General features: G+C 41.5%; 1 protein-coding gene across 1 annotated transcript in view; it reads left to right on the plus strand.

Annotated features, from left to right (window-relative positions):
- Positions 1-19,128, plus strand: part of TCERG1L (transcription elongation regulator 1 like) — a 273,068-nt gene that overhangs the window by 8,716 nt on the left and 245,224 nt on the right. The window lies entirely within an intron of this gene.

The following is a 19,128-nucleotide window of genomic DNA, read 5'->3' on the forward strand; positions in this document are numbered from 1 at the left end:
GGCATTGTCTAAAGGTATAAAGGGATCTTCCCTAAGGCCATCACTTTGTCAATGAAGTCTCTGGTATACATAGACTCTGGACACCATCACTCACGTTTGCACCAGCATGCAGAGATGGGAAATATAGTTCTTATGTTCTAGTCAGAAATGCATCTGGGGAAAAAATGTAAATGTCCTGCCTTCAAGTCGATTCTGACTTATGGTGACCCTATGAATAGGATTTTCATGAGGCTGAGGGGAGTGACTGTCCCAATGTCACCCAGTGAGCTTCATGGCTATTTAGGGATTCGAACCCGGGTCTTCAGGTTGTAGTCCAACACCTTAACCACTACGCCACACTGGCTCTTGCATCTGGGGAAGGGGCCTCCAAATTTCCACTGTTCCCACCACCACCATTTTGCTGCATCACTAGCTATGACATAGTAAGTACGTGCTGAGTTCATCCATCCTTCATGTGGCTTCATGTACCACGTGCCAAACTGAGCAAGGGCCTGCTGAACAGTTTCATTTACTGACAAACAACAAAATAGCTTTTTTAAATGCTGAACTAATTTTCTGTACAATATTCATTTCAAATCATTATTTTTAGAATTAGAACTCATGTAGAGAGTTATTAACATGGTTGGTTAATTGATCCATCAGTTCGTTAAAACCAGCTTACACACCACAGTAAGCAGGAAATCAGTTCCATAAAATTGCATATCTCAGGTACAGTACACAGCCATGAAAGCTGGAATAAGTTTATTTTTATGCTGGTTTTGAATATATGCCTTGAAAGAGCCAGATGATTTATCATTCCAAAGATAAATCTGAACTTTTACTTGTATTTGATTGATCCCCAAAAGAATAACAATTGTCATTAATTCTAATTTTTAAAAAGGGCTCTGAATAAAGATAAATACAGAATATAATGCATAGCAAAACACGACTTTCAAAAGATTTTACTGGTTCTTTCTCCACTTGCTAAGAAAAAATGTATTTCAAACAATAACTAGATGATAATTGCCCTGTCTTATTTTTACAACGTTTTTTCTTAATTAGAAGCAGTATTGCGTTAATGCAATCTTCTTCTTTCATATATTTTCCCAGAAAGTGTTACACAATGAAATGAGATAACTTTCTCATACAACAGAGTTTCTTTGTTGGGGAAAAATGTGTTTTCTTGCCAGTTGACAAGACTTATTTATTCCAATTAGCTAAGATTCTTATTTTGCACTGATACATGTAGGACAAGTTAAATAATTCTTGAACATCAATGGCTTTTCAGATACTTTACACAAAACTGCCTTATCTCCTTGCTGCTATTCAATATCGATCAGCTATTGTGCCTTCCACTGTGCATTATACAAACAATAAAATACTGTTCTGATGGACAAAATAACAGGGTTGTGTACGTATCTATATTTGGATGAGAAAGAGAGTTCTGGTGTATATCCCAGCAAGGATCCATTATTAGTAGCCATTCCAGCTAATGGCCAGATATTACAAGAATACCAAATTGAAATCTATTGTTGTATTTGTAGCATTTTGATCCCTCTGTTCATTTATTATCTTGGAACACGAACTACAGTATTGACTCATTATTATTTTTAAAGAGTTTAATGTGGAAAGCTTAGCTCCTTAGGAGGGGTCATTATTTTGGTACTAACTAGTTTGTTGCTGAATGCCGTTCATATAAGTGGCAGCCCAATCTTATCTTCATGTTCCATTTATTTGGGGAACGTGTTAGTGGAGCTGACATAAATTTCCTATGGACTACTGGAAGACAAATTGGGAAAGAGGGCCAGGAGAAACATCTGATTGGAAGTAAGGGGTGAGGAGAGTTAAAGCAAGATTTGTAAATGAAACTTTGGTAACCCTTTTTCCGGGATTATGTTAACTTTTAATGCAAGCCTAACCTCTTTGATGCAACAGTGAATTTTGCTTTTATAGCTCATCTGCTGTGTAGAAGCTTCAGTGCAGGGAGCTTCCATTTCATTAAATGGACATGCTAGTATAGAGCTTCCTGTATACGATGGGGGTAGATTTTGCCTAGCAAAAAAAAAGCTGGGCAACTACTGACACTTATTTAGGTTGATTACTTAAGACTGTGGAGAATGGCAAGAGTTTACTGTGGAGAATATTCTAGGGAAGCATGATGTGATGACTGAAGAATTTCACAAGATGCATGTAGATATTATAGAACCAATCAGAGGTCTGTCACTCAAAAACAATAAATAAAAACAAACAGGCTGTGTCAGTTTTGGAATTACTTTTTAAGATGTTTTATAAGTTTTTTTAAAAAAAGATGTTTTTAAGATGTTTCATTTTTGAGAAGTTTTAAGGTGTTTTTAGTGTTTTGTCCCTTGTTGGCTTCCCTGGGCTCCTTCTGAGAGGAAGGGCAGGATAGAAATTTAATAAATAAATAAATTTCATTATGGCATAAGATTCCATGAATTAAGAGTCTACTTCATCAGATGCAAGTGATTTTGAGTGACCTATGTTAAAGTCAGTAGGACGTTTCTAGGAAAGAGAACCAGAACCTTTCATGAGTGTCTATCAGAGGTGGTATACACTGAAACCATTCGACTGGTTTTCTGTGCTATCAAACTCCTTTTCCTCTGTCATTGGTGCAAGTCTGCCAAATAAACTTGTTCCATTAAAATTAACTTTGTGTGAAGGATGGAGGTTTATGGAAGATGACTGTGGGAACAAATGGGTGAAGTATAGAGACCCATGAAGACTGTCCTCCCAAGGTCTCAAAATATATCTTGGAGGGCATAGGTAATGGTACCTGCTGGTGAATGGTAATGATAGTAATGATATACAGCAGTCTTCTCCCAACCTGGTCCCCTCCAGATGTTGTTGTTGGACCACCATTCCCAACAAGCCTGGTTATTAGCCATGTTGGCAGGATCTGATGGGAAATGTAGTCCACCACATCTGGAGAGCACTAGTTCGGGGGGAGCTGCCAAATATATTGACCAAAAGGTGGTGGATTACTGAGCTCTGGTTTACATAGGGTAATTAAATTGAAGTACTGGCAGTATGAAGTATGTGACAATACATTCCACAAAGAACCATTGATATGTAACCTTTCTTTTAATTTGTTCTTCTGTGGAACCTGGGCTGGGAAGATTATATCTGTGATATACTTGGATGTAGACTAATGCAAAGAAAAGGAATGTAATTTAATTTAGAACATTTTTAACATGACCAGGGCTAGCGCCAGGCATGACTGAGCCCTGGGGCACCAGCCTGCTCTGGGCGCACGGCTCCTGCCTATTGCACCTACCTTTCTCCTGTCTTCGCTGCTGTGTACGCTGTGTGTACAGGGCTGCCATCAACCAAGATGGCAACCAAGGCTTCTCTAAGGAGCTGATGCCCCCACAGCCATCTTGTGATGGCATGCATACACAGTACGCTACATGAACACACATGCCTGCTATCAACCAAGATGGCAGTAGGGGCACCAGCCCCTTAAAGAATCCTCTGCTGCCATCTTGGTTGATGGTAGCCCTGTGCGCGCAACGGGTGCCACAGCAAAAGACAGGAGAGGGGTAGGTGGAGTGAGCAAATGGGTGGTTGGTCTGGAAGCTTCCGCAGATTGCAGAAGGGAAGCGCTACTCTCCCACCCTAATGAGGGGCCCTTCAGGGGCCCTAGGCTAGGGCCCAACCTGGCTGCCCTTTGGCACCGGCCATGAACATGATAGTTATGGCCGACTGTATAGATGGATTCCTGGTGAAAAACTAAAAATATTCACGTAAATAATTTCACATTTCGTAATTATTAGAATTTTCCCCTGAAGTGGAGTGGCAGGTGACTGAATGAGAAAAGACTGTTCATTCATTAAGAGCCATTGAAGGTTGGCAAATGCTCGCATGTCAGATTTAGCATTGTCAAATTGTTCTGGAGCGGGTGGTTGCCAATCAGCTCCAGGTGCTCTTGGATGAGACCGATTATCTGGATCCGTTTCAATCCGGTTTTAGGCCTGGTTTTGGCACTGAAACAGCCTTGGTCGCCCTGTACGATGACCTCTGTCGGGAGAGGGACAGAGGGAGTGTGACTCTGTTGATTCTCCTTGATCTCTCAGCGGCGTTTGATACCATCGACCATGGTATCCTTCTGGGGAGACTCGCGGAGTTGGGAGTTGGAGGCACTGCTTGGCAGTGGTTCTGCTCCTACTTGGCAGATCGTCGCCAGAAGATAGTACTTGGGGAACATTGCTCGACACCTTGGACTCTCCATTGTGGAGTCCCTCAGGGGTCGATTTTGTCCCCCATGCTTTTTAACATCTACATGCAGCCTCTGGGTGCCGTCATCAGGAGTTTTGGGGTGCGTTGCCACCAGTACGCTGATGACACGCAGCTCTATTTCTCCTTTTCATCTTCTACAGGTGAGTCTGTGGATGTGCTGAATCATTGCCTGACCGCGATAATGGACTGGATGAGAGCTAATAAACTGAGACTCAATCCAGACAAGACTGAGACACTGTTGGTGAGTGCCTCCCCTGCCCAGATGGTGGATGTTCACCCTGTTCTAGATGGGGTCACACTCCCCTTGAAGGAACAGGTTCGTAGTCTGGGAGTTCTTTTCGATCCTTCCTTGTCTCTTGAGGCGCAAGTGGCCTCGGTGGCAAGGAATGCGTTCTACCACCTTCGGTTGGTAGCCCAGCTACTCCCCTATCTGGATAGGGATGACCTCGCCTCAGTTGTTCATGCTCTGGTAACTTCTAGGCTGGATTACTGTAATGCGCTGTACGTAGGGCTGCCCTTGAAGACAGTTCGGAAGCTTCAGCTAGTGCAAAACCCAGCAGCCAGACTGCTGACGAGGACCAGCCGGTCAGCACATATAACACCTGTTCTGGCCCATTTGCACTGGCTACCTATTTGTTTCCGAGCCAGATTCAAGGTGCTGGTTTTGACCTATAAAGCCTTACACGGCGTGGGACCGCAATATCTTGTGGAACGCCTCTCCCGCTATGAACCTACCCGGTCACTTCGCTCAGCATCTAAGGCCCTCGTCCGGGTACCAACCCATCGAGAAGCCCGGAGGACAGTTACTCGATCTAGGGCCTTTTCTGTAGTGGCCCCCGAACTGTGGAACAGCCTCCCCAAAGAAGTACGCCTGGCGCCTACGCTTCTATCTTTTCGGCGCCAGGTTAAGACCTGGCTATGCTCCCAGGCATTTTAAGCGTTTATGTTATAATTTAATTTTTTATTTTTTATTTTTTTCTTTAGTTGCTGCTTGTGTTTATTGTTTGTTGTCTGATTTTATTGTTGATATTTTGTATTTTAACCTTTTTGTACACCGCCCAGAGAGCCACTCGCTATGGGCGGTCTATAAATGAAACAAATAAATAAAATAAACAAATAAATAAAATACCTGGAAGCAGACATTTTTATTTTCTGTAGGAAAGACCAATGGATCAAAATACTATAGCAGATAAAATCAGACTGCAGAAACCTGCACAATTTCTTTTTACCTAAGGAGAAAAAAATGACACTTTATTTTCTTACCCAGGAATCTTAGAATTTTTTTTGTTCCTCCCCTATCTCTGGTCAATATTTGTTGTTTAAACAGAGGAGAGATTGTATACAGCAGAGCTTTCTGTAAGGCAAAAGGATTTTGTGTGCTTCAGTTAGTGAAGGGTCAAATAGACCCAAGCTATTGAATGATGTTAGCTGCGTTTTCTTTTTATCTGATCAGAAACTATATGTTACCTAAAAAAGCAGAAGTCCAGAACCAACCTACTATACATTAGATATCTCTTCACTGGTCAAGGTCAGCTTGACATTCAGACAATTTACATATAGCCTTTTGATTTTCTTGAAGTAGCTTTGATTTTCAAGTAAAGCTGCTGTATATAAGTGAATATTTCAAGACGAGCAGTTATAGCCCATGTTGTTTTTATTTATTTCTTGAAAGTGGTACAGATTTATTATGCTTCTCTAAGCCTCAGGAGTCAGTAGTGAAGTGTCAGAGTCAAGGGAAATTGGAGAGCTCAAGGGAAGCTGGAAGGGCTTTCAAGAAATGGTTTGGAAGTATTGGCTTGTTCACAAGCTTGATTGTAGTAGGGATTTCAACTTCTGAATAGTTTCTGTGGGGTCTGGAGTCCTTGCACTGCATTGTTATTATGAAGGGTAAGAGCTGAGGGAACTTGGTTGATGAATGCTATGAATTCATGTTGTTATCTGCAGCAAGTCCCTCTATCAACCATTTCCCTATTTGTGTACTGAAAATAATGGCACCTATATAATGGGATCGTTGCTAGTTCAAATGGTAAAACCCTTTGCCATTGCTTGCAAAAATGTGTACATTAGTAAAAAAAAGTGGGTTTTTTTTAAAAAAAAGAAAACAGATTGCTGCAGAAATATAAAGAACCAAATTTAACTGAAATTGACAGATCTTTCTACCACCAGTCAAGAATCTGGAAGCAGGAGCCAGGAGTTGAATCAGAGAAAAAGTGGCAATCAGAATTGAGGAGCAGGCCAGAGGTCAAAGCCATGTTATAAGCAAGAGCTGGAGCCAAGGACCAAGCCTGAATCCAGGACCAAAGAGTAAAGCAAAAAACACAAAGAAATGCACAAGAGCTAGAAAGACTTTGATGCCCCAACCCTTTGTAGTCTTTCCTGCCCAGAAGGTGCCAGTGGCCAGTTTGGGTAGACAGGACCTGAATACTTATTTGCCTTGGCAGATGTTCTGTGGCTCACCACATACAGCAGCCCCACACAGATCCGTAGGTCAGTCTGAGGACCAGAAGTTCCGACAAAATGTGGGAGTGTGAGAGACATGCATAAAAGGAAGGAGCTGAAAATGGTGGCAAACTACTTGTGTAGGGTGCTCTCTGTCCATGCAACCTTCATATATTTTTTTAAAATGCAAGAGTGGAGAATTCCTAATGGATCGGTTCTACGTTAGGAACAACACAAGGTAATTTGGACCACAAAAAGCTGGGGAGAAATTCAGATGAGGAATTTTGTTGAGAATGTCCCTAATTTTGCTTGCGTACTATGATACCAAGAACTACTGCTCTCTTCCCAGCCCCGTGGATTCTCACAAGTCTCTCAGCTTTAAAATGTTTGTAGGCTTAAAGGCCCAAAGGTCTATGTTTGTGGTTTAGAAGGTACTGCTAGGGTTGTTAATGTGATGCCCGCCAGATGTTGTAGACTACAACTCCCATTAGCTTCAGCCAGCATGGGAGTTGTAGTCTACAATATCTGAAAGGCAGGACACTCTGGGATACAGAGTTTAAAAAGCACTACCATTTGAGTTATTGTTGTGCAACCCCCTAACATTTTTGTGTCTCATCAGTAATTTATTGATTTGAGCAAAAGAGCACTAAAAGATCCCCCCCAAAAGGTGGTCACCTTAGTGATCTTGTCTCTGCTACCAAAATATAGACAGTTCTACCTTCTTCCGCTTAATAGTACCATAAAGGAGTCTGCAGTGTGTCCATTGATCTTTTCAGAGCAGAGATTTTTTTTCTGATAAAAACTGATTGATTTTCTTTATGATGCTATGGTGCTGCTTGCTGGGAATTACCTTCAGTCCAATGCTAGTGATAGAGATATCACCTTTTCTTGTAGATACCAGAAGTTATCAAGAGCAAGTGTATTCCTTCATGAGTTCATTAAGTCACATGTTCTGGATTGATCCAAAAGTATTTCCATTCCCCTCTGGAGAGAATAAAAGCATATTTATAGGCAAAATATATGAGGATGTTAAAGGATGCAAAAAAGAGTTTGATAAAGACTAGTGGCATTTCTTTGGTGGATTCAGCACATTCCTAATTTCATTTAGCTGCTTCAGAACGAGTAGGTTTTGACACGTGCTGTCTTACAGCCAGTTTCATAAACAACTGGAGCTGATCAATCTATACTTCTTGGCCTGGTGATCATGTATCAAAGGGAAGGGTGCTTGCCTACTTCTCCATCATGTGAAGAGCATTGCCAGCCAGTGTGTGTGTGAACTGGCTCATAGTCTTGCAACCCTTTCCTAGCCAGGTATGTTCAGAAGCAAGACTCAGTTGGGACTTCCTTCCAAGTAAGTATGCAGCCCTAGTTTGGATTGGTCCCACTGAGGTCAACGGAAATGAATAAAACATGTAAACCAGAATAGTTTCTATTCCTTCCATGGATCAAAACTGGCTTAAAGGCATGTATGTATTCTTGTTTCAGTGGGTCTCAGTGTATGCTTCTCTAAGAACAGGTATGCCAGTTTAGATTATTTGTAGATTCTAATGTAGAGATTACAGTAACTAAAGGGCAATGTCAGCAAGGCACAGGATCCCTGCATATTTATATTGGGGGGCCAGGATAAGTTTTGTGTTTTGTAGTAAGTACTATGCGATCAATCCACAAGAAGCTAGAACACATTATGCCTAGAATTTCAACATTGGACTTCTGCTTGCAAATACTTGAATTGAGTGCAGAGTCCAGGGAGATAATGGGGAATAGGAGTGACTTTTGAGAGAGAAGTGAAGTCTTTCTGGAGGAAGATGCTTAGATCAGGTCATTTACTTAGAAACGGGCAGACAGGAACAGTCACATCATTTAAAGTAGTCAGGATTATTCACTGTGCTTTCAGTATTGCTAAGAGTTAAAGGGAAATTAAACACACGATTCCCCTGGTTTTTATGTGTACACATTCTGATAAGCCTGTTTTTTAAAGGTTGCAAATGAGAATGTCATGAAACAATGGTCTTTACTGAAAGCAAAACCTTTGCCTTAGGGAAAAAAATATTTACAGGATAATGTACTATTGTTAAAAAGCATCCTTCATTTTGGGATTGCAGTCACTTGCCTGATCACCTAAGTTGAATAAGAACCACTTCCCAACAAGCAGGCTGGCAAATTCTATAGAAGTTGATAGGGTGGAAAGATCTGTCAATTTCATTTCTTTCAGTTTCTCATTTTTCCAATCCTCAATTAAGTTCTCCCCATTTCTGCAGCAATTTGCAAATTCTTTTATAAAAAAACCTCATGAAAATTCTCCAGCACATTAGTGCAAATTTCTTCTAATAAACTCATTTTTGTAGGTAGTTTTGACTAATATACTCATTTTTGCAAGCCAGTTCCTGTAATGTAATGCATTTTGTATGTTATTTTCACGCGTACATTTGTTTTTATGTGCACTTTCCCCTAATATATGCATTTTTGTAAACATTGGTTGGTGAACTGTATTACAAAACCCAAACAATGTGGATTTTGAAGGATGGCTGTGTTTCGGTTCTCATATTGTTTTGGAAATTGTGAATTTGATAGATTCAGCTTCAGATGTGAACTGAATTGGAATTCTTGCCTATTCCTAGAAGTTGGCCATTTTCTCCCTCTTTTAGGTCACAAATAATTAATCTATTATGCTAGAATTTAGTGGATTTCTTTGCAAAGCTGCTTCTTACAATTATAGAAGTCAGAAAGATGTTGCAATAACTTCTTCGTACAGTGTAGCATGCCACTAAAGAATGCTTTCATCAAAGTATGTTGAGGTCTTTCTTCTGGTAAACTTAAATTATTTATGTTGGGAAAGATGTTGTGATCTGATTGCTCTCAAAGGAACACCAATGTACTCAAAAATTCCCGATGACTGAATGGTGTAGTATTCAACACATGCACGTGCTATTAGAATATGATTATAATGAATGCATAATGGTTGCCAGTTCGTTTCCGGGCCCAATTCAAGGTGCTCACATTAGTGTTTAAAGCCCTGAATGACTTAGGGCCCAAATATTTGAAAGATTATCTCCATCCCTACTGACTATCTTGGGTGTTAAGATCTGCAGAGGGTGCTCTCTTGGTAGTTCTGCCACCCTCAGAAGTATGGGGAATGCCAGCCCAGGAGAGGGCTTTCTCTGTGGCAGCCCCTAAATGGTAGAACTCCCTCTCCACAGAGCTGTGTCCAGCATCTTTTACCATATGCTGAAGATCCACCTATTTATCCTGGCTTTTGGAAGTTCAGGTATTTTGTATTGCGGGGCTCACCCCTTTTGCTGAACATATACTGTTCTGTTCCATTTGAAATGGTTTTTATATGTAATGGTTTTATGCCATTATTTATGCATTTTTATAATTGTAGATTTGGGACCTTGTGGTGAAGAGTGGGTGAGAAATCCTACAAATAAATACTGTAAATAATGTTAGATTGCCATAATACTTCTATGCCTTGATTTATATTAATTTTGATGCTGACTTTCACAGATTAGCCTCAAGGCAGATTATAGTAAGATAATTAAAATGCAATAAAATATAAAACATCATTGAAAGATGCACCAAAATAAATCAGAAGATAAAAGATACTGAAAGCAGCAAGTGAAAAGAAAGGTTCAAGTACCTATACCATAAGAGTGTTGTAAGTGATAGCCAGTGTGAGTCATACTCAATGTAGATCCATTAAAATCAATAGACTTGTGTTCTACATCATGAAAGGAATCTATGTGTGTAGAACATGCTCCCCTTTTCAGACCTGAGCACCAAATGTATTTATTTATCTTAAAATATTGCTTGCTTGTTCTTCTTTACTAAAATAAATTCCAGAGTGGGTTACCTTAAATATTTAAATAAATAACGTGATAAAACATCAGAATAATAAAACAGTGAATAAAACTATCATAGGCAGCAGACCTCAAAGGCCACCAGAGTCACCCAAAGGTCTGAGTGAACAGAGAAGTCTTCAGAAGCCCTGAAACTCCTAACTGTAGGTGCCAACCTTATTTGGGAAGGGAGGGAAATCTGTTCTTGGGATGCCTCAACCGAGAATGCCTTCTCCTGTGTCACTTCATATAGAATGTCAGGAAGATACAGCCCAGTCAAGAGGACATTCCTCATAGATCTTAATATACCATATGGAAGCAGGTGGTTCATCAAGTATCTAGATCCTAAGCTGTATCTAGATACTAATCCCCCCAAAATCTCTAAGCCACATACTCTTTCTTGTTCCACACACATTTTGTACCTGTGTTTGAACTCAAACAAGCTCTACAAACATTTCTATCAATCAGCTCAATCAGCTCTCTGCATCTCTAAGCCAATCCTAATCCAAAAGTGTAGCTATGGCAAAGTGGTTCCTCCTCTTGGCCTGCCTAGTTGTTGTCAGCCCTCCTAGAAAGGCTCCTACTCCATCTGTTGTCATGAGGCCTCTCTAACACAGCCACTATAGCAAATCAGGGAGGAGGCTGGACTGAATCAAGAACAGCCCCACTTGGTAGCCTTAGCCTAGATTAGAATCATATTCACTAATAGGCAAAAAACCTTGTGGTTTAAGAATGTACCTATAGCCCACAGCTATATCTATCAAACTTTAAAAAGCAGGGAAATTTGGCAGCTACAGTGAATGCACCAGGGGAGCAGGAGACCTGACCTCCTCTCTGAGATATTGTACTGCCCTACAAATTGGTCAAAATGCAAACACCATTTGGATTGGTCTTTCACAGTCCAATCCACTTCCTGTGTAGCTTGAAAGAATTTGGTAACATGTGCCATATGTATGTATGTATGCATGCATGTATAAACAATAAAACACACATACACACACCCCAAAAACACATTTTAGTGCAACAGAGACATTATAAATCAGCTTTAACACACAATCGAAAACCTTAGATGAAATAAAAGTTTGTTTCCATTTTGTTATTTATATTCATTTCACAGTCTTTTCTTTTGTAAGCTGCCTTGGGGAGGGGGCTGTTAGGGCTAAAAGGCAGTAATAAATCTTTATGGAAACAAATGTGTATAGAAAGAGATAACATTATACCAAGTCGGGCCACTGGTCCATCTAGCTCACTTTGTCAGCAATGATTGGTAGCAGTTCTCCAGGGTTTCAGACTGGAGACTTTCCCAGCTGCACATAGAGATGCCAGCCTTAAGACTGAGGGTGCAATCCGACCGCTGTCTATGCTGGGCTGAGGACAGTTGGATATGGTGGACCTCCAGCTGAGCCAGCTGGGTCCCGTCTTAGCTGGGCTATGCCAGCATAAGTCCCTCATCCTGACTGGGACCTTGCCAGCTCAGCTGGAGATCTGCCAAAGAAGCCCAGCCCAGTGTAAGGGGAACCAGTGAAAAGCCTGTAAAAGGGGCATTCTGGGGGCGTATCAGAGAAGGGACAGAGAGGGGGACTTTTGCAATATCTAGGTCCCATATGGCTCCCTCCCACAGCCCTCTGTCCCAGGAAAGTATGCCAGGAAAAGTTCCAGGAAAGTATGCCAGGAAAAGGGGTGGAGGAAGGAAATGTATTTTGTTTCCTTTTTCTGCACCTTGCCAGTGCAGCCAGCATCCTCACTTCCAAGAGACCTCTGAGCAGCAGCTGGATGTGGGGCTTATCCACACAGGAGCCTAACTTCGTACTAAAGAAGCTCCTTTTACCATCACAATAGCTTTTCAATGTCCACACTACTTGATCAATGGTAGCTTCTAATCCACTGTTTTCCTTTCACATGAGTAGTGTTCCTCTGGAAAAGTTTAGTATCACTGTTTTCTTGTGGCCTCACCCCCAATTTTACATGTTTACTCCCTCCAGAGTATCGATATTGCTAATGGAGAATGGGAGGGCTTTTTGTCAGTTTCATTGTTTCTTGTCAATTGCAGGGCTCTCCGGCTAGGGCAGAGCATTGGTGTGCAATTGACATGAAACTATATGAAACTGATTAGAGGGGGGAGTGAGTGAAAGTCAAAGTAGGCAGTGGCTGTGGGAGAGAGAGGGAGCGGGTGATGGAGGGAGCAGGTGATAGAGCATAAGAGAGCCCACCCACTTAAAAAAATTGAAGCAAAGCACCTACATGGAAGAGCACAGCAAAGCTGAGACAGTTTTTCCTTTCCTTCTCGCATTATAATTAGATTGGGTTGATATGAATTTAAAGAGGAAAACTGTGTTATAGCTTCTGCTTGCCTGCAACGTCATGTGAACCATGCGAATTACAAAGGGATGCAAGTAGCACCAGACACATACTAAATCGCCATGTGGATGAGCCTGTGGAGGCCCCTTCAGCCAGCTTTGCCTCCTCCGACTTCACTCCCCCTCACCTCCGGCAAGTTGGATTACTCTGTAAATCTAAGACCTTCTGCATGAAAAGTATGTGCTCTATCACTGACTTTCTCTACAATCCAGACCCCCTAGCTACTCCATGTCATTGTGACTAAAAGCTGTTGAAACTTTAAGACGGTTTTATTGACTTCAGTCATAGTGGAGTCTCTGCTGTGATTCATGAATCTCCCCTGCTCATACTTAGCCAGACTTGATCTTCTTTCCAGCTTCTAAGATTGATGATTTTCTTGAAAGATCACCTTGCCCCATATGTGCACACACACAAATCTGTGGATTGGACACATTTTAAAGTGCCATTTAATGTTCATTCTGCACTTACAAGGAAACAGTCCCTTAGTGTGGCAGCCCATACTCTCTGGAACTCCCTGCTTATTAATATTAGCCAGGCACCTTTGCTGTATTGCCTTTGATGCCTGCTCAAAACCTTTTTGTTTAGGCAAGACTACCTAGACAAGTAATTAAATAATTTATATTCATTTTAAAACTGATCATTTTTATCTATCGTTTATCAATTGTATGACATCTACTTGTGTTTAAAGTTTGATTTTATTGGTATTTTCTAATGAATATTTTATGTTGTTTTATGTAAATTGCTCAGAGGTGTTCCCCCCCCGAATAAGCAGTACATAAATCTTGTTAAAAATACAAACATAAATAAAATTGTGGCATGCATGAGTAATATCCAACATTGACTAAGGAAGAAGCAAGTAACAGGCATTTGCTCTAGGGAGCAGACGTTACTTGCCACTATCAATTCTAACCCCTTTGTTAAAGAGGTGACGTTATTTTGAGGAATCAGTTTCTTTAATTGACAAAAAGAAACTAGTTTATAGAACATGTCATTTTTATGGTGATAAAACAACAGCAGCAATATGTACTACTCTGTTGTCCTTTTTAATTTACCAAACATATTCTGAAAGGCTCAGCAACAAAGATTGCCAAAGCCCTAAAGTCAATGGGTGCCTAAAAACTAGCCTTAATAAGTTCAAATATAGTCATGGTTAGAATGTAGCCTTGGCAATACCTAACCCACGACTGTATGCAATATTGGAGTACCAATGCCCTTAACCTGATGCAATTCTGATGCAATCCCAACAAGGCTTTCTGAGTAGGATTAGTCAATAGTTATGCTAAATTAAGCTAAGAATTGCTCCCACAAGAGGCAGTGACAGCCAGCAACCTGGATGGCTTTAAAAAAGGATTAGACAAATACACAGAGGATGAAGCTATCAACAGCTAATAGCCATTATGTCTATATTTCTGTATGCTTCTAAATACCCGTTGCAGGTAATTGCAGGAGAGGAGAGTACTGTTTCCCCCAGGTTTTGCTTGCGTACTTCCCATAGGCATCTGTTTGGCCACTGTGAGAACAGGATGCTGGATTAGATGAATCACTGGCCTGATCCTTATGTTCTTAATACTCAAGAGATCATTACAGGTGTTACATCCCCACCTGGTGTAGTGTGGTCTAGTGTAGTGTATAGACTATAGAGTAAACTGGGACCCTGTTCAAATCCGTACTCAGCCACAAAGATTCCTCTGTGTCCTTAGACCAGTCACTACTTCTCAGCTTAACCTACCTCAAAAGGTTGTTGTGAGGATAAAATATCAGTGGGTGGGAGAACATGTATGCTGCCCTGAACTCCTTGAAGGTATGGGGAAATTAAAATACAACACCTTTGTGATCCCCCTTAGTCTTGACTTATGCACCAGTCAGCCCAAAACCTTCCAGCCCAGGTATAAGGGGGAAAACATGTTCAGTGACATAAATCCTCAGAAAGTGCAGATATGTTAGCACAGAATAAACATTGGAAGCTGTCCCTTCCTGAGTCAGATCATTGGTCTATGTAGCTCAGTACACTGACTGGCAGCGGCTCCCTAGGATTTCAGGCATAAGTCTCTCCCAGCATACCTAGAGATGCCAGGAATTGAACTTTGGGCTTCCTGCATGCAAAGCAGATGCTCTACCGCTGAGTTGAGGCCTTTCCTCCTTTTATTAAAGCTGTCATAAAAGCCTTTGTCAGGTGTGAAAGCCTTCACATGATAGGAATCATGGGAGATGAAAGTGGGGATGTGCTAAGTGGCCCCATCCCTGCCATCACAGCTCCTTTGGCCTCCACACATTGGAGGAGAAGGTGTGTAGTGGTGAGCCTGCTGTACTCATAGAGGCTCCCTGTGTGACAGAGGTCACATCTATCAGTTCCCCCCAAAGAATCTCTAGAACCGTAATATTAAGGGTGCTGGAAATTGTTGCTCTGTGAGGGGTAAACTACAGTTCCCATGATTCTTTGGGGGAAGCCATTATTGTAGTATAAATGTGCTTTAAATATATAGTGTGGAAACCAGCATGACCCGGGTTCTAAAGCACATACGGAGCCTATAGGATTTCAGCAGGCTCCCTGCTGGAGGCCTTTGCCCTACAATGTGTGGAGGGTGGCAGGGTTGGGCAATGTGGTGGCAAGTTCACTAACCCCTCATTGTGTGAGCCATTTAATGCCTGAAAAAGACTTTTAACTCTCTCCATAGTACCCTTGTGACAGCCTAGAGATATGGAATTTGAAGCAAGAGTAATTAGATTGGAAGGCAAATTAGACACATGAACAGAGTTACCACTTGATATACTTCCTGATAAATGCAAGTGGACCCATGAATCTGCCTTGGAGTAAGGCAGATCTTTGGTCTCCTTAGAGTAATTCCTTCTCTGGTGCCAGCTGGTGCCCATTAGACCTGGTAGGGCTGCTTATTGCGGCATGGCCACTGAGGTAATGCAAGACTGGCCAAGTTCGGTTTTTCTCCCCATCCTCTTCCCTTGCATGCATGCGGTGGATATTAAGCTTTGCATTTCCATTTAGCACCTAACTAAACAGTAAATTGTCATACCATATAGTTCAGAAGGGGTTCCTGCTGTCACGGTTGCATCTCTGATGGGAGGAAATTTGTGTGTGTGTTAGCATTACTTTGTTTTCAAGCTGCCCATAATAGAATATTTATTGATGGATGGCTATATAAATTCACATACATGCATACATACATACATACATAAATACATACATAAAATAGGGCAGTAAGGCAGCTTCCTATATTCCTTAAAAGAGCCATGCAATCCTCTTACAAGCCATACAGCTGGCATGGTTAAAAGGTTATAATCTACAGGGCTACCTCAGTGGATAAGGAACTTATGTGACTAGAATGTCTCCATCCACCATTACAATTACAACTGGGCCAATTTGCTGCTGGGTAGACTGCAACTGGCATCCTGGGGATGCAAAAAAATAAACTGTAGCCAACCACAAACTAATTTTGTTATTTTCATTGTTTGTAGCACTTTTGTTTGTACTGGTGGGGATATAAAGGCCACCATAGCAGGAATATTAAAAGAATATGACTTTTTAAGTCTGTGCATATGTAGCAGGCTTATAATTGGGTTACTGAATTGGTTCATTTCGATGCACAAAGGGATTTCACCTTGTTAAAAAGGAAGGATACTTTATGTTGCTCCTGAAGAAAAGGTGATCATATTTATCTTACTAAATTATTGCTAAGAAGTTGCCACATTCTGATCTTTCTAAACACATAGACCTGAATGGATGTAAACAGAAAGTGTGAAATATATATTATATAGCCACTTATAAAGAATAGGTTCTATATCAAGTCTGATTCGGAGATGACATCGCCGCTAAGATTTTGCGGATGAAAACAGGGTCTTCGTTGTGTGCAAGAGTGGGACAAGGGGCAGAGTTTGGAGCCAAGAAGAACATGCCCTTGTGGACTATTGTGGGCCAACACAATCTGGACTCAGATATGACTCAAGGTGAAAGCCCATTCAAACAATGGCTCAGAATGACAAAAGTGCTGAGACAAGCTGCTGGATGTTTATGATTCTCTCTCTCACACACACACACACTGAATACATACACTCTACAGACACACATGCATCTCTTTCTCTATCTCACACAAATTTCACATATACACAGCCACACATATACCCCCCTCTCTCTGCCCAAGTGCATCTCTCCTTCTCACATAGACTACACATACACACAGACCTCTCTCCCTCTTTCTCTCTCTGCCCAAGTGCATCTCTGTCAGTCTCTTCATGGGATGAAGCAAGTGCTTGCCATCAACTCCACATATTACCAGCAGGCAACAAACAAGCTCACAGACTGGGCCACTAGGCAAGTGGGGAAACGAACCCTGCCACTTCTCCCCCCACCAAAAAAATCCTTCAAAATCAATCAAAATGCAAAGGAACAGGCCTTCCAGCTCTAGCAACTGCTCTGTGCTGCCCTGCCATTTAAAATAAAATGAAATTAAAAATTGAGGGTTGCCAACCTGGTGCCTAAGGGCAACAAGGATGTTGTGCAAAGGCTGGATTGCTGATCCCATACAGAAGGAATACCAATTCACAGTCATAAATGACTAATCCAAGATTAGTCAATAAGTATATATTATATAGCCACTTATAAAAATAGATTCTATATCAAGTTTGATTTGGAGATGATGTAGCTGCTAAGATTTTGCAGATGAAAATAGGGTCTTTGTTGTGCACAAAAGAGTGGGATGAATTCTTAAGCAGAAACAACAGTGAAGTAATAATGATAAGAGTGCCTCTGAGCTTATGCAAAATGCACTCCTTTCACCACTGAACAACTGTAACCTGCCCATTGCCTTTCCCAGTTTGCGGACGGAGCTCATCTGGATTTGGGGTTGGTGGCCTGTGGACCCCCCCTCCCCGCAAACTGCATGTTGCTTTTGAGAGGCACTGCTACAACCTGTTCTGTAAGGTAGGGTTGTTGAACCATTCATAACTCTGTTTGAGCATTCTTAAATTGTATCCATGGAGGGGCTGTAGGGCCCCATTAACCAGCCCTGGCCCTCCAACCCTGACCTTCCCACACTGTGTGAGAAGGTTTGAAGGGGGATAGCAAATACATGAGGCTGACCACACATGATCAGGTATCCTGATCCGAAAGGTTCCCAATTGCAGAGAATGTAACTATATTCATTCAAACACACTTACAAATCCCCCTTCAAACCTTTTAGATCAACATGGCAGGGCAGGGGTAGAAGGGCAGCAGTGCCGCACACAAGCTAGCACCCCCTCCACATATATAATTTAAGAATGCCTGAACAGGGCTACACAGTTTCCTCTTAACGCAGAGATGTTCAAGTGCTCTGCCCACTTTGCCAACCCCTAGCTCTGATTAGTTAGGTTTCTATCAGGCAGTCTCTCACATGCATTCTGAACTTGGACAGCACCAGCAAGGCTGCACAAGTGATTATTCTCAACGTGCATACCAGAACATATCCATGACACAGTGGGAATTTGTCAGCATCACTCCAGAACAGTACTTGGTAGAGTTATCTCAAGGTTAATAGAAGTTCTTCTAAAAGAGAGTGGAGAGGTGTGGTGGGTGGGTGTTGCTTTCAACATAAAGACTTTTTCTTACTGCAGTTTCTTAGGCTTATCAGTTTCTTGAATATTTTGGTTTTTACATTTGTGGGAGCCTTCTAACATGTTGGCAGCCGACAGCTAGTTGAAGTGACAGAAGAACAGCAACAGCAATCAATATCCATATGGCAGGCACCAGCAATAGTAGCAGCGACAATTAAGAGCCACATGACTTCTTGTTGCAAAACAACAAAATGTATACTCCTAACAACCATTAACTTCAGACAGAAATCCAGCCAGGGCTGACGGCTTTCACTCTATTTCTGCAATCCATCAAAATTTCCAAGACAGTGACATATTTTCTAAGGAATCTGAGACAGAAGAGCCTAATCAATTCACAGTCTCATACTCATCAGTAATCACGTGCACTGCAGAATTGTTTGAGGAACCCACATTGACAGAAACTAAGGGCCAGTTCACATGGTTATTTAATCTGTGATGGGTTCTACTTGTATGCCCGTTTAATTCGCAGCGATCACATGATGTAGGAGGCAAAGGGAAGGCAAATCGATCCAATTTTAATCCGAAAAGGGAAGGAAAACCCGTCTGTACTTTGTATCTCTAGGGCAGTGGTTCTCAAATGGTGCGCCGCGGCACACTGGTGCGCCGCAAGAGGTGACTAGGTGTGCCGTGAATATTATGAAAGTATATTTTAAAA

Source organism: Rhineura floridana, chromosome 7 (genome assembly GCF_030035675.1).
Source record: "Rhineura floridana isolate rRhiFlo1 chromosome 7, rRhiFlo1.hap2, whole genome shotgun sequence".
NCBI lineage: Eukaryota > Metazoa > Chordata > Lepidosauria > Squamata > Rhineuridae > Rhineura > Rhineura floridana.